The sequence below is a fragment of the Culex quinquefasciatus genome, chromosome 3 (genome assembly GCF_015732765.1).
Source record: "Culex quinquefasciatus strain JHB chromosome 3, VPISU_Cqui_1.0_pri_paternal, whole genome shotgun sequence".
NCBI lineage: Eukaryota > Metazoa > Arthropoda > Insecta > Diptera > Culicidae > Culex > Culex quinquefasciatus.
This window is the reverse complement of record NC_051863.1, coordinates 93,395,013-93,411,323: the sequence shown is the minus strand read 5'-3', so window position 1 is coordinate 93,411,323 and position 16,311 is coordinate 93,395,013. Positions and strand designations below refer to the sequence as shown.

At 40.8% G+C, this 16,311-nt stretch overlaps 1 long non-coding RNA gene across 1 annotated transcript; it reads left to right on the top strand.

The window, feature by feature from the left end:
- The first annotated feature begins 238 nt into the window (after positions 1-238).
- On the top strand, positions 239-1,385 carry LOC119770803. The gene is made up of 2 exons (XR_005279000.1): positions 239-471; positions 536-1,385. It is a non-coding gene; the product is annotated as an uncharacterized LOC119770803 (long non-coding RNA).
- Positions 1,386-16,311: the final 14,926 nt, after the last annotated feature.

Sequence of the window (16,311 nt, the reverse complement as noted above, 5' to 3'; positions counted from 1 at the left end):
ATCAATACAATTGTTCGCACAACTCGTCCAGACTGAAAAAATCAAGTGATTTTTAGTCGGTCTAGGGGAGAAATGTAACCTTTCTCAATGTTCCATCTGGTTTAAAATTAAAACACGGTAAATGAGAACAAATTAAATATTAAAATCCCTTCTCCAATCCTTTCCATTAGCTGGTATTGAGCCCTACATGAGATAAAAATAAAAATAAAAACAAGATTTAAAATACCTATATCTGGCTATAAACATCCTTAAACGATAAGTTGATCCACCCTATTCCCAACAAAATGCCAGCTAGAAATACCCCCCAACCTTACTCCTCCAATTATGCCCGCTCGACCAAAACGTCACCGTGACAGACGTCGCTTTGGGTGGAATAAGCACGTGACGACGGCGACGACGACGAGGACGATGACGAGGAGGAGGCTGCTGGGTATATAAGCGCCGTCGTGCGACGTTGGCGCTCTCTTTTCGGTAATCAATCATCAACCCGTACACGACGAATTGATGTACCCGAGTTTCTTTTACCGCGATATAGGTAATCAACCCTAAACGTACCGTTCGCGTGTTCCCCAGTGAAACCAGTATCTGCATCTGAAGTGACCTCTAAGTTTGAGGCGGCCTGTGCTCATGGTTTGACACCTCGACACCGGTCTCGATCCCTCCTGCACTGCGGACGGGTACTTCCGGCGTGACCAGGCGGTTCACGTCTCCATCTTCCGCTACCACGCCCGGAAACAGTCGACAACTGACGCCGCTTCCAAGCCTCCCCGAGTGATCATCTGCATCGTTCACCGGTACTTCCGGTTGTCTGCTATCGCCCGGCGTGGCCATTGACTTTGCCCCGAGTGCAAGCCGGCAGCGGAAGACACATTCGGCCTGAGGATCGCCGTCATCTTTACTTCGTGCTCCTGAGGCTCCGGAGGAGCCATCATCTACTTCTGAGGCGGCCACCATCATCGTCGTCACCGTGCTACTATCCAAGTAAGTCCGTAGGAGAACATCGTCCAGTTCTCCGAGCCAGAGGACGCAGCTGATCGGGTCGCCAGCCGGTGGACAGTCCGTAGGGCTGCATCGTGCTCGATCAACGTGGTGAGTCCGTAGGGGCCAAGCTACCTCCCCGAGCAAGTGGACGCCATCGACAGCTGTTCCGACACGTGGGCTGGGACGTCACCGGACGTCGCCCTCCGAGGATCATCCCGTGTCCAAAGCCCTCACCCGGTCGGGTTGGAGGCCAAGCGGGCCCGCTTGGCGCCGTTACGGCGACGTGGAGGACGGGTGTGTAAATTGGGTGAGATCCCCTCCGTTAAAACCCTATTCCCTACCCCCACATAATAACAAAACTTTGTAAAAATGTATGAATATAAATTTATTTTCTTACCATCTAATTTTTTAACTTTTTTTCACTAACTCTGGTTAGTGTGCACCCTGAGAAACCCTTAAGTAGTTTCAGAAGGAAGGCCACAAAAGTGTCGACTGCCCAGCAAAGAAGAAACAACACAGTGAGAATGCGAATGTTGCTGGCTCGAGCGAGCGCAACAGTGTTTGTTTTGTTGGTGTGCGCGGGGCTGAGCCGCAAAAAAAGCAGCGGCAAGTGAAGTGATTCCTGGACTCGGGAGCGTCCGATCACCTGGCGCGGGATAAACAGCTGTTTACGGACCTGCGTCGACTATCGGAGCCGATCGAGATCGCCGTGGCTAAGAATGGTCAGTCTGTTGTTGCGGAGCACTGCGGTACTATGAAAATGAAGGCGTTTGTGAATGGACGATCGATTGAGTGCACAGTGAAGAACGTTTTGTTTACACCGCACCTGCGGCACAATCTGCTGTCTGTTGTGCGGATCGAGCAGGCCGGAATGCGTGTTGTTTTTGAGAACGGAAAAGCTCAAATTTACCGTGGAAACGAGCTGATCGTGTGTGGTGCTCGTCGGAACAGTTTGTACGAGATGGATTTTCGTACTGTCGATCGGGAAAAGATGTTGTTGTGCGATCGTGCACAAACAGAGCATAATTTGATTGCTCTCGCTGAATGTTACATGGTGTCAACCTCGAAGCAGATCGTTGGCAGAAAGTGCAAGAAAACGATCATTTGCGACACGTGCGGTGCAGGTAAACAAACACCGTGTGGAACTTGGGTTGAACCCAGTCGAGAAGATGTCGGGTACGAAGCCGGTGAACGGGTTGAAGTCGGGCTGGAAAGAAAGCAGCAGAATTTGGTGCGTCCGATTGCTGCCGATGCTGATGAACCTGGTGGTGATCCCGCTGAAGAAGAATTTGGCCGTTGGGACGAAGAACCTGAAACTGAGCCGAATGATCGAGAAGAAGAAGAATCCGGAACAGCTGGTGCAGATGCAGAACCGGGCCGTGGACGCGGATTCGCCTTGTTTGCTACGAGTTACATCGACAACATCACGCAAACGATTGCTGAGAGGACGAAACCGGACGAGGTGATTGATTCGTTGGGGTGCAACAAAAAACTGTTCTTTGACGATGCTCCCAATCGCTCGCACACCGGTCACCTGCAAGTGGAGTCGTTGGAAGCGAGGTGACGGAGTTGTGGCTGACAAGTACGAGACGAACCGGAACGTGCCGGCTGGTGTTTTCGTTGGATCATCAAAAAAGAAGAAGAACGCGCAGCCAGATGGACTTCAGCAGGGGAACGCCCCGAGGTGTTGGCTGCGTCGATTGCTGTGTGGAAGTGTAGACGGGATGCTTCGGATTGTCCGGAGAGTTGGAGCTACTGTTTTTGTAGTTGAGATGGTGCTGTGGTTGAGCAGGGGTATTGAAATAACAACCACTGCCCCCCCTCTTTTGCTGCGCTACTGCGCTTGACGTGAGTGACGTGCTCTTCCAGCTGTCACAGTCTGTTTATATAAATAAATGTCTTTTTCAACCGCTTTGACTGTACGCACGCGTTTTCGTCGTTCCTCCTGTAAGCCATCCGAAACCTCTTGATGTAAGGGGTTGAACGTGATGCCGGAAGTGTTTGTTTTGATTTGCGTTTGTTCGGAGAGGAATAGAAATTGCCGCAGCTGGAAGGAAAACATTGCTGTTTATGCCAACACGACAACACGGAAGAGGCCAGTGAATTCCCGCAGCAAAACAGAGGACACTAGCTTGTCGGAAGGCATTTCCGGCATTCCGGGGAATATCGGCAATTGGCTGTTGATCGCGGCAGGCTCCTGTTCAAAAGGTGAGCTTTTTCTTTGTCATCCAATGCAATAAAATAAGTTCCCCTCCCAGTTTTCGTTTACCAAAGGGACAAATTCCTCGGGTTAGTTTTCAAAGAGCGGTGAGTACTTATCTAGAAAGCAATGTTCCGATCGATCTCAAAAGAAAACAACAATCAAAAGTCGTTTTTTGACGAAATTAGCAATTTAGTGTTGGAAGTGCGTCCTTTTGAAAATCGTTTGGAGTTTTACGAAAAATGCGACCAGATTTTAATACCATCCCTTTACAGATATGCAACGAAACATAACCACAGCGCTCACTCGGAGTCGGTGGAGCTGAATCTTTCTGGATGAGGATAGAGGATTTACGTTATAAAACAAAATCAGATAAGTATTTTTATTTTCATAATGCATGATTACATTTTTATAAGCCATGATTTCTCTAAGCAAAAAGTATGCAGGGCACTTTTACAAAAAAAAGATCTTTTCGACGATCAATCGCAGCACTTTGACAATCTTTCACAGGTTCTTGAAGGCGTTTTCAATCGAAATAGAGTAATATGAAAATAAACTAATAGAAAGTTATCAAGCAAGTTTCCATCAGAAGTTTTGCAAAAAAAGTTATTTAAATAGTGGAAAAGACAAATTGGATGGGAAAGGACCGAATAATACACCATGCGAAGTTGAGAATTCGATCCCTTTTCCATCAAATTTTGAAAAACTTCTTGAAAAACATAAAATGGATTGAAACTTGCTTGCCTAACTCTGTGTATTACTCTGTTTCATTCGAAAACGTCTTTTAAACGCTGTAATTTAACGTCAATGTCAAACTTTCAGACCTCCATCGTATTTTAAATTTTGAATTGATACTTTGTGATTGTTCTCTTTCACAGAACCACCAACCGGATTGCATGGCCTAAAAACAAAAATACAGTCTTCAAAAGCAGAAATTACCAACTTTAAGCAAAATTAAGTCATTCCACCGCTGTGAAGCCGTTTAAGTAATGTGTTAAACGGATGTTAGGATTCTTCAGTTAACTTAAGGTATGTTAAAAAAATATTACTTCCAAGTGATCTTATCACTGAAAATATTAATTCATATCAGTTTGAATAGGGCACTTAGTTATTATTAACGTAAATTTTTCATAGATTTTATACCATTTGTAAAATCCGACAAAATGTATACTGGGAGCATCAAAAATGAACTAAAAACTAACCTAGAAGCACTGACGAACTGACGTGCCACCAGGAACAAATTTGTCGATCATTTTTGACCGCACACTGTTTCTTTTTCCTTCTACTATTCTCTTCTTCGGCGATTGTCAGAATTCAAGTTTGACGATTTGTCACATCAGCTGTTTCCTTGCCGTGGAGGATTCTGGAACAAAAAGTGAAAATAGCGGCTAAGAGTTGGAATGGAAGTGTACCGTAAAGTCTAAAGAAAAGCCTAATTTGGAAGTTTATAGAAAATTCTTGCCTCATTTCACATTAAATAATGCAAGATTTGCAAAATATTCATCGTTTAGTTCAGAATTTGCAAAAGTTTTTAGGCTTCAATATGTTTTCCCCCATTTTCATTTGTTGTTCCTGAAAGTTTCTCAGCCAGTGCAGCTGCGCATCTGTCAAATCGTCTGTTTGACAATCGCCGATCGCTGAGGGTGAGTGAGAAGGAAGATAGGAAAGTGCGGTCAAGTTTGGATTCGGGGTGGCACGTCAGTTCGTCAGTGCTAGAAGTCTATGACATTGCGTTAAATTTCAATATAGATTTTTGGGTTTTCGATACAGATATACTGACTCTTATTTTTCAATCTGGCAACCCTGCTGGTTTTGAAAAGACGACCCAGTGCCAGTCGACATTCGCGACCTTCGCGACATTCGCGCACGCAAGCTGTCAAACTGCAAAAAATCCTTCACCAGCTCGCTGAGCCAATTTTTTTCGTGAAAATTTCGTGCTTTGTGTGCTAGTTTTGTATCACACATCCGTCATCAATGCCTGCCATCGCCAGTGAATTGTGCTTCGTAGGATCGTGGACATCCGTGGTGCAGATTCGCAGCCAAAAGGTAAAATTCCGCTCAGACGGAGTTGCGGTCTAAAAAAAACCTTTTTGTGTTGGTTGCTGCAGGGGGTTTGAAGAAGGGTAAGCAAAAAATCTGATCAAATTTGTTTTTTTTCAGTTGTGGCCGATTCGTTGCATGCCAACATCGGATCATCTTCGCAGGGCTTGGGTGGTGGACGACACTGGAGCTGTGACAAACACGAACGACGGAGCCACAATCCTACGACTGCTAAAAGTTGATCATCCGGTCTCGAAGGTGCACTGTCCAAGTTGCAGGGCGCCGCCAAGCTGCTGAAGAACCTAAAAGATTCACAACACTCGATTATCCATCAGGCTATCGGCTGGTAATAAATTTGACGCATTGAAGTGTGGTGGCCAAGCGAGTGCTCGAAGGCAAAAGTGGTTGCCGGAGGTCGAGCTTCCACGAGCAGCAGGCCATGGCCGAAAATCACTGCTGGTGATTCCAAAAACCTTCGCTAGAAAAACGCTGCCAAGGACGTCACCAATCTCATGAACAATGAACATGCTGTGCTGTGGGCCTGCCCCAATTCCAGCCAGATTTAAATCGACCTAACCCAGTTCCATCGTAACAATCGGATTTTGTTTAATTCTACAGGTGTGCTTTACTTTTTGTAGTAGGCCATGCTAACTACCAGCACTCCCAGCACAGTTCGTTCCCGGCTACCCATAACGTCGGACGCAATAAACAGTTCATCAGCAACAAACTGTCTTTCACTGTAGCTTAGCAATAGTTACAACATTTGGCGACGAGGAGAAGAAAATTTTCCTGGAACTTTCTCGAAGTCAACTCAAGCCGCCCAGGAAAATGTCCGACGTGGATCTTCGGCAAGTTATCCTTAGGCTGGACGCGCTCCTTGCAAAGCAGAACCTGATGTTGGAGAAATTTCAAGTTTCGCCAAGTTCCGAACCTGCCAACAACGAGCCCCAGGAGGAAGCACACATCTCTGTGTCTAGCGCACCGGAGAACCACGCTACGGAAGAATGCCACCGTGTGGCCAACCTCAAGCAGGTCGTGCAGACGGACCTGAAGCAAAAGAAGAAGCACATCCGCATCGCGCTCAACGGGACGACCGTACCGATGCAGCTGGATACTGTTTCCGACACCACGCTGTGTGCCATGAATCCGGATCAACACCACGAATCGCTTGGACGCTGTAAGACAGTTCTGCGTGCCAAGAATCTGGAAGCATCCTCGGAACCGCTTGGACACACCGCTCGCACACACTCTCCGCAAGACAACGAGGCCGTCGTCGCTTCAGATCAACGCGTCGATCTGGCCGTCTCGAATCAAACCAACGATGATCACCGCACGGAGCCCTCCGATAGTGTTCCTGGACCCGATCATCGCCCGTCGCTGGCATCGAGCGACGCCATCAAGCTTACCGACACCAGTTCCTGCGCCGGCCATCTGGATCCTCATCCTTGGTTGGTGGCCCTGGGAACATTCCGGAAGCTATCAACGAAGATCAAGCAACGCATCACTTCAACGGCTGCAAGAGGTCTCAAAAAATCTCGCCGAAGGAGGAAAAGTGGTCACAGATCCCACAAACATCGCCTGGTTGAAGAATCATCTCGAGCCGTCATACGTCGATCGCGGACCACACCTGGCTTGGCCGCCGCGAGACGATCGGAAACGGCTACAACTGGAAACTGGTCCACCGGTGAAGCAGTTCAGTAGCAGGAAGATTGGCCGTCCGCCAAATCTCCTAAAGGGGGAGATGTAGTAGGCCATGCTAACTACCAGCACTCCCAGCACAGTTCGTTCCCGGCTACCCATAACGTCGGACGCAATAAACAGTTCATCAGCAACAAACTGTCTTTCACTGTAGCTTAGCAACAGTTACAACACTTTTCCTCTACTTTTCATAGCTTTTTTGGGTCTAAATACCTACTGATGATCATTATTCTTTTTTACAGTCGGTAACACGAAATTGTGGCTTTTTCAAGCTGAAGATGGGCAATCGTGGCAGCAGCTAGCCCAAATTAGCAAGCCCGCTCGTCGCTGGGGAGAAGTGCAGCAAGGAAGGACTCATAAGACGACATCGTCACTTCAAATTATTACCCAGACCCGGATGTCCGTGCAGCACGCCGACCGGCCTGCCGTGGCCTACCGACGAAGTACCGTTCTGTCTGTTCCGGGCATGCTGCTGCTGGAGATATGCGCGAGGTCACATGATCACTATCTTACACACAAAAAAATATTTCCGAATGTTACATCATTTATGATGTAACACTTTTGCACGTCATTAAACATTTAAATTTAAATTCAATTTGATGTTAATTTGCAACAAATTATACATAAAAACATGATTTTACGTGCGATTCAACCGTTTACGTCGAACCTCAAGTTTACATCAACTGAGTTTACATGTGAGCAATTCTCTACCAAAACCGGAAATGGATTTTATTCGTATTTTTTGATTTGACTCAAACTTTGTGGAGGCCTTCCCTATGACCAAATATGCTATTTTGTGTCATTGGTTCACCCATACAAGTCTCCATACAATTTTGGCTGCTGTCCATACAAACATGGTATGTAAATATTCAAACAGCTGTAACTTTTGAGTGAATTTTCTGATCAATTTGGTGTCTTCGGCAAAGTTGTAGGTATTGTTGAGGACTTTTGAGAAAAAATAGGTACACGGAAAAAAAAATTGCAGATTTTTTTATCAACTTTTTTCACTAAAACTCAATTTCCCAAAATACGTATTTTTTGATTTTCGAGATTTTTTGATATGTTTTAGGGGACAAAAATCCGCAACTTTTGAGCCATAGAGAAACATGGTCAAAAATCTGCCGCCGAGTTATGAATTTTTGAAAAAATAGTGATTTTTGGAAAAAATCGAAGTTTCATGCAAAAACAAGTTTGACATTATTTTTTAATGCAAAATTGAATTTGCAATCGAAAAGTTCTTTACAGATTTTTTGAAAAAGGGCTCCGTTTTCAAGATATAGCCACCGGAATTTTGATTTTAACGAAATATTTGCAGTTTTCATTTTTTAAATATAGTGACCATGAGTGACCATTTCTAAAAATATTTTTTTTGAAAAGTTCAGAAAATTTGCTATAAAATTGTCTAAGAGACATTGAAGATTGGACCTCTGGTTGCTGAGATACAGCGGCTTAAAGAAAAAGAAACACGAAAATAGAAGTTTTCTAAGTCTCACCCAAACAGCCCACCATTTTCTAATGATGATATCTCAGCAATTAGTGATCCGATTTTCAATGTTAAGGTGCAAGTAAATGTGGGGGATTTTCGAACATGGTAAGGTTTTTTCTCAAATCTTATTACATGCAAAATTCAAGTACTCTTTGCTGAACATTTTGCACTAAAAAAGTTTTTGAAATTTTTTTGTAATGCCGGGAAACTCTCTTCGACAACTTTGACTCAAAATATCTCCTAATAGTTGTTAGAAAAGGTACCTTTTTTACGACATACGAAATTCGAGCAACTCATCCTCTACATTTTGTTCTTTGGGACCAAATCTCTAGGATGAATAGGTTTTGAGAAACTCTCTTAGACAAATGCAAACTTTTGAAAATTTGCATCATTTCTGGTGTTTGTTTGTTTGTGTGCGCGCGCATCTCATGGCCTGCCTCCAACGCGCGTTCACAGCCGCCCGCCGGCAGCGCACCTCGCGGGTCAGCAGGAGTGTTGTTGTTCAAGCCATGCGTTACTTTACTGATGTTGCGCGGTGGGAGAAGTTTGGTGATAAATTAATAAATATTTTTTTTTTCGTTTTTGTTTCTTTTGATAGATTATGATGTAGTATACTGTATAGTATATTTTTTTAAAATGTTTTGCGACTGTGGTGTGGCCAGCCAAACAAATGGTTATGATTTCTAAGCGCTTTGGATGAAAAAGCATGGGAGCAAGCTTGTAATTATTTTCAAAAGGTTGGTCATCCATGAACCCCAAAACCTTTTTTGGACCGTTCTGGCCACTTTGGAACCAGTTCCCGGTACTCCGGTGAAACCCGGAATATGGCAAATTATGTGATTATTATGGATCCAGCCATTTGGGAGTCAAAGTTCATCAATTTCAAAAGATAGGACATCCATGAACCCCAAAACCTCTTTTGGACCGATCTGACCACTTTGGAACCGGTTCCTAGTACTCCGGTGAAACCCGGAATATGGCAAATCATGTGATTATTATGGACCCAGCCATTTGGGAGTCAAAGTTCATCAATTTCAAAAGATAGGACATCCATGAACCCCAAAACCTCTTTTGGACCGATCTGACCACTTTGGAACCTGTTCCCGGAACTTCGGTGAAACCAGGAATATGGCAAATTATGTGATTATTATGGACCCAGCCATTTGGGAGTCAAAGTTCATCAATTTCAAAAGATAGGACATCCATGAACCCCAAAACCTCTTTTGGACCGATCTGACCACTTTGGAACCGGTTCCTAGTACTCCGGTGAAACCCGGAATATGGCAAATCATGTGGTTATTATGGACCCAGCCATTTGGGAGTCAAAGTTCATCAATTTTAAAAGATAGGACATCCATGAACCCCAAAACCTCTTTTGGGCCGATCTGACCACATTGGAACCTGTTCCCGGAACTTCGGTGAAACCAGGAATATGGCAAATTATGTGATTATTATGGACCCAGCCATTTGGGAGTCAAAGTTCATCAATTTCAAAAGATAGGACATCCATGAACCCCAAAACCTCTTTTGGACCGATCTGACCACTTTGGAACCGGTTCCTAGTACTCCGGTGAAACCCGGAATATGGCAAATCATGTGATTATTATGGACCCAGCCATTTGGGAGTCAAAGTTCATCAATTTTAAAAGATAGGACATCCATGAACCCCAAAACCTCTTTTGGACCGATCTGACCACATTGGAACCTGTTCCCGGAACTTCGGTGAAACCCGGAATATGGCAAATTATGTGATTATTATGGACCCAGCCATTTGGGAGTCAAAGTTCATCAATTTCAAAAGATAGGACATCCATGAACCCCAAAACCTCTTTTGGACCGATCTGACCACTTTGGAACCGGTTCCTAGTACTCCGGTGAAACCCGGAATATGGCAAATCATGTGATTATTATGGACCCAGCCATTTGGGAGTCAAAGTTCATCAATTTTAAAAGATAGGACATCCATGAACCCCAAAACCTCTTTTGGACCGATCTGACCACATTGGAACCTGTTCCCGGAACTTCGGTGAAACCCGGAATATGGCAAATTATGTGATTATTATGGACCCAGCCATTTGGGGGCCAAAGTTCATCATTTTCAAAAGATAGGACATCCATGAACCCCAAAACCTCTTTTGGCACAATCTGGCCACTCTGGAACCGGTTCCTGGTACTCCGGTGAAACCCGGAATATGGCAAATTACGGGGTTATTTCAGAACAATTTTGGATTCAGCAATGTGGGTGTCAAAGTTTATCATTTGCAAAATCTAGCTCATCCATGAACCCTAAAACCACTTTGTACCGATCTGGCCACTTTAGGACCGATTCCGTTAATCCAAACCTGGAATATGACAAATTACGGAATTATTTCAGAACAATTTTTGCACCCAGCAATTTGGGTGTCAAAGTTCATCATTTTCAAAATGTCGGGCATCCAAAAACTCCAAAATTACTTTTAGATCGATCTGGTCACTTGGTGATTGGTTTTAGTAACTCCGGTGCAATCCGAAATATGAAAAATTACGGGATTATTTCAGAACATTTTGGGACAAGGCAATATGGATATCAATGATCATCATTTTAAAGATCAGGCTTATTTATGATCCCCACAAATATTTTTTACCGATCTGGTCACTTAGGGGCCGATTCTGGAAACTACGATGAAACTTGGAATATTGAAAATATGGGATTATTTCAGAACGATTTTTGACTAGGCATAGGCAAGATGGTTGTCAAAGTTCATAATTTTCAGGAACAGGCTCATCCATGATCACAATAACTTGTTTTGAACAGATCTGGCAACTATTGAATCGGTTCCGGGGCTCTTTCAGAAAAAAGTAACTAGCCAATGTAGATGTGAAATTATATATTATGAATTTTACACCCAAATTGCCTGATCAAAAATTGCTTTGAAAAAGGGACCAGATTGGTAAAAAATGATTGTGGGGATCATCAATGAGCTTGATTTTAAAAATAATGAACTTAGGCACCTATATCGCCTTGTCGAAAATTAATATAAAATAAACGCGTCATTAGTTACACGGCGTCTTTTTCAGGGGGGTAGTATTTTTTGAGAAATAGCAAGAAAACTGTCATATACATATGGAAGTGTGGAACATCCCCGTTCATTTGCGGGGCGAACGAAAATCTTTGGTCGGGAAAAATCAAAGTTATCCTCATTTGAAGTTTTTGAACTTTTTTCCTATGGGGCGAAATTTCGTCTATTTCAATTTAGTATTGTTATAAGTCTACATAGACATGATTTATGGTTCAGATCATATCATTTCTTATGGGAAATGATGCAAGGAACATTTTTCCTGAAGCACGCAAAGTGATTGAAAATAAGGGAAAAAAAGTTATTAAGGTTTTATTGAAAATTTGGGAGATTTTCTGATAAAATTGCACACCCCTTTCCCAAAGTCGCAATGTTTTTGATATTCAGATCATTATTTCGATGAATTCTTTTTTTGACAAATGTTTCTTGGCCCATTGAGTATATAAATGACTACAGAAAAGTGTAATTGGATGGCTTTATGCTCAACTGTAAGTCACATTTATGAATTTTGGATTTCAACCGAATCAACATATTTTTGTGTGTTTTGGTTATGAAATGTTCCGTTTACATTAAATTTTCACTTTTTTGTGAGTACATGGTCCACATGATATTTTTTTATCTAATTGTGACATGCAGTGTAAATACACTCACATGGTTTCTATTTCTATGCCTTTTGTTAATTTGCATTTCCTTTTGGACTATATTATTTGTTTTGAAACTACAGAGTTGAACTTGCAATTATTGGTAATAACATAAATATTGCGTAAAAATCATTAAAAAGTTTAAATATATGTAAATCTATTAATTAAATCTCAAATAATTGAGCTTAACATACTAAATAAGTCTGGCATCCAAATTTTAAACAACACAATACAACAATTAAATTGATTTGCTTAATAAACACACAAATAATTGATCTTTTTATTTACAGTGGCAGTGCGTGGCCGAATGGTTACGCTGTCCGCTTTGTAAGCGGATGATTCTGGGTTCGATTCCCATCTGCTCCAACCTTCCATCGGATGAGGAAGTAAAATGACTGTCCCGGCCTTGGTTGTTAGGCCGTTAAGTCATTCCAGGTGTAGAGTCGTCTCCATGCCATAAGTACAAACAACACACCAAACCAAGCCTACTCCGGTGGAATCGCTGGCGGCGGTTGGACTCGCAATCCAAAGATCGTCAGTTCGAACCCTGGTGTGGAAGGTTCCTTGGAGTAGAAAGAGGTTTGGGTGCTCTCCCCATTCAAGCCGGCAGAAACTTGCAATAGAGACCACAAAAGACCCGGGGTCGTTAATGTGGATGATTTGATTTGATTTACAATATTATCACCTGACCTCAAAATAAGTACGAGATCTCTAGTGAGTATTAATAAGACTAATACAAATGTGAAAATTTAATGTAAACGGTACATTTTATAACCAAAACACACAAAAATATGTTGATTCGGTTGAAATCCAAAATTCATAAATGTGACTTACAGTTGAGCATAAAGCCATCCAATTGGGTCCTAAAATGAAGCGTAGATTGCTGATATTATTGTTTACAGCGATAAAGCTTATTTTTCTGAGTACAATGACCTTTTGTACGACCACAAAGAGTTTAAAATGGATTTTTAAATCAATTTTGAAAAATTAACCTCGCGGTCCTTCTTGACAGAAAAGCTCCTACTTGACAGCTCGTTCCAAGGGCACCATAGTTAATCCATCGAAAAAATGTTGTCTTGTCAAAAAAAAAATTGCATTAAAATGAAAAAAAGTGATCAGAAATGTTTTTTAATCGTGTTTTTTATCGTTGTACATAAAAATTTACATAGGGCTTTAGTACCCAATTACACTTTTCTGTAGTCATTTATATACTCAATGGACCCAGAAACATTTGTCAAAAAGAATTCATCGAAATAATGATCTGAATATCAAAAACATTGCGATTTTTGGGAAAGGGGTGTGCAATTTTATCAGAAAATCTCCCAAATTTTCAATAAAACCTTAATAACTTTTTTCCCTTATTTTCAATCACTTTGCGTGCTTCAGGAAAAATGTTCCTTGCATCATTTCCCATAAGAAATGATATGATCTGAACCATAAATCATGTCTATGTAGACTTATAACAATACTAAATTGAAATAGACGAAATTTCGCCCCATAGGAAAAAAGTTCAAAAACTTCAAATGAGGATAACTTTGATTTTTCCCGACCAAAGATTTTCGTTCGCCCCGCAAATGAACGGGGATGTTCCACACTTTCATATGTATATGACAGTTTTCTTGCTATTTCTCAAAAAATACTACCCCCCTGAAAAAGACGCCGTGTTATATTTCGAATTGCATAAAAGTTTCAAGAACCGGTCCCAAAGTGGCCAGATCGGTCAAAAATGATTTTGGGGTTCCTGGATGAGCTAGATTTTGAAAATTATGAACTTTGACACCCAAATTGCTGGGTCCAGAATTGTTCTGAAATAATCCCGTTATTTGCTATATCCCTGGTTTCACCGGAGAACCAGGAACCGGTCCCAAAGTAGCCAGATCGTAAAGTGGGGTTCATGGATGACCTACCATTCGAAAATGATGAACTTTGACACCCAAATGACTGGGTCCATAATATGCTCATAATTTGCCGGAGTACCGGGAACCGGTCCCAAAGTGGCCAGATCGGTCCAAAAGTGGTCCTAGGGTTCATGGATGACCGGTTTCCCCGGAGTTGGAGACCTACCCGCCCAATCCGGAAGATCTCCGGTGGTCCAGAATGCATGGTCAGCACTGTCTGGTAGAACAACGATCATAACTTGAAAAATTGTATTTTTTCAAAGATTGCTGTTTAAAATTTTTGCGGGACCCCAAAATCGCCATTTTTTACCCAGTTGACCCACCAGAAAACTTTTGTGTTTTCCGGCATATTTTCGAAAAATAGAAATTCTAACAAGTCCAATTAAAAAAAAGAAGTATGCAAATTGGATGAGTTATGGTCATTTCAATGATTTCAGTTTCACCCAGGCCTATACGGGTTAACCAACAAAAATAAAATAAAATAAAATAATCCAGTTAAAAACTGTCCAAAAAAATAAAATATCAAATATTCAAAATAAATTATTAATAAAAAAAATCCCTCTGGGATGGGAGTCTGAATCAAATCCAGTTCAAGTTAGTAATATGAATTTGTTATTCTATATACAAAAAGTATAAATTTATAAATCGGCATTAGGCCATGTCAAATATCTTATTATCAAAATTTCTCTGTTCTTTCTTAAATAAATAATTAAATAAAATAAAATCTTTTTAAAGAGGCTGTTGAAATAAATAATGAAATAATTTAAAAACCCTTCTGGGATGGAAGACTAATTCTGATCCTGAATTTTTAGTTCTATAGCCCTGAAATATACCTTTACAACTTGACATAAGGGAGAAATTGAAAAAAAATAATTTTAAAAATTTATATACAATTATCTAAATAATTATTAATTATTTAAAATAAATTATATAATAATTCTGAAATCCTTCTTGGATACAAGCCAGATTCAGTTCCTGCACATGAAAGCGATAAGATTTGTAGTTCTATATCCCTAGAATATAAATTCACAATTTGGCGTAAGGCAACGTGAAATAAAAAAAAATAGAGTAAAATTAAATATATGAAATAATTTATAAAAATATTCTTAAATCCTTCTGCGAAACGAATCTGGTCAGTTCCTGCACATGAAAGCCATGATTACTTTTTCAAAACAACCAATGCGCTATGGGTTTCAAATGTACATAGGACCTTTTGAAAAAGTAAGCAAGAAATATCCTAGAAACATTTACATTTATTTCCCCGTCCGACAAAAGGCGAGTCGTGGGACCTTCTGGGATCGAACCCAGGCAGACTTTGTGAGAGGCAACCATGCTTATCCCTACACCACGGGTACCGCAATTAAAAAAAAAACCTTCTGGGATGGGAGTCTGATTCAGTTCCTTTTCATGTTAGTAATCAGAATTTGTTGTTTTATTACCCAAAGGAAAACATTTCTAAATCCTTAGAAACTCAGTATGTTTAAAACAGGGGCGCTCAAAGTTTTTGGAGGCCGGGCGAAATTTGAAGCTCAAATGAGCTTGCGGGTCAAATTTTCAAAAAAAGGTTATTGAAAAAAATTAGATTACATTATTTTAATTTAAATTATAAATTTTAATTTAAATGTGTTTAATGAAAAATCGTTGAGAGCCATAATTTCAACAATTCAATGAAAAAAATGTTAGAGAATGTTTTAAGCTTCCGCAATCATTATTTTCAAAACAAAAAAGATTCGACAAAAAAACATTTTAGCGAAAAAACATTTATTTATTTCATCGAAAATTCGCTAAAATTCATTTTTTTAATAAACCCAAACATGCTCAAATGATTCTAAATGCAAAGGAATGCATATTTAATAAATTTCAGCTGATTGCATTTAAATTTATTTTTTTTTGAAGTTTTGATGTTTTTTGAAAACATATTTTTGCTCCTGGTTTTTGAGCCATTTTTTTATAATTTTGGAGGGGTGGGTTGATCGACGAAAGCTTTGTAAAATATTTGCAACAAACTTGATCCTCCGATTTCCACATTTTGTCTGCCTAAATCAGTTGGTAGTCAATCAGATTCGTTATCTAACTGTAATGAGTTCGATTCCCGAAGGAAGTGCAAAGTATGTTTGAGGGTCAGTTCATAAAAATGTCATTATGATTTGCAAATTAATAAAGAAAACTTGCATTTTTGCAACTATTACAGAATTCTGCCTAAGTCAAACTTGAATTTCTAAAAAAATTGATGAAAATTTTGACGATATTTACTAGTTTCACTCACATTGAAACGTGTAAAATTGTTTTTTAATTAAAAAATATTTTGAAA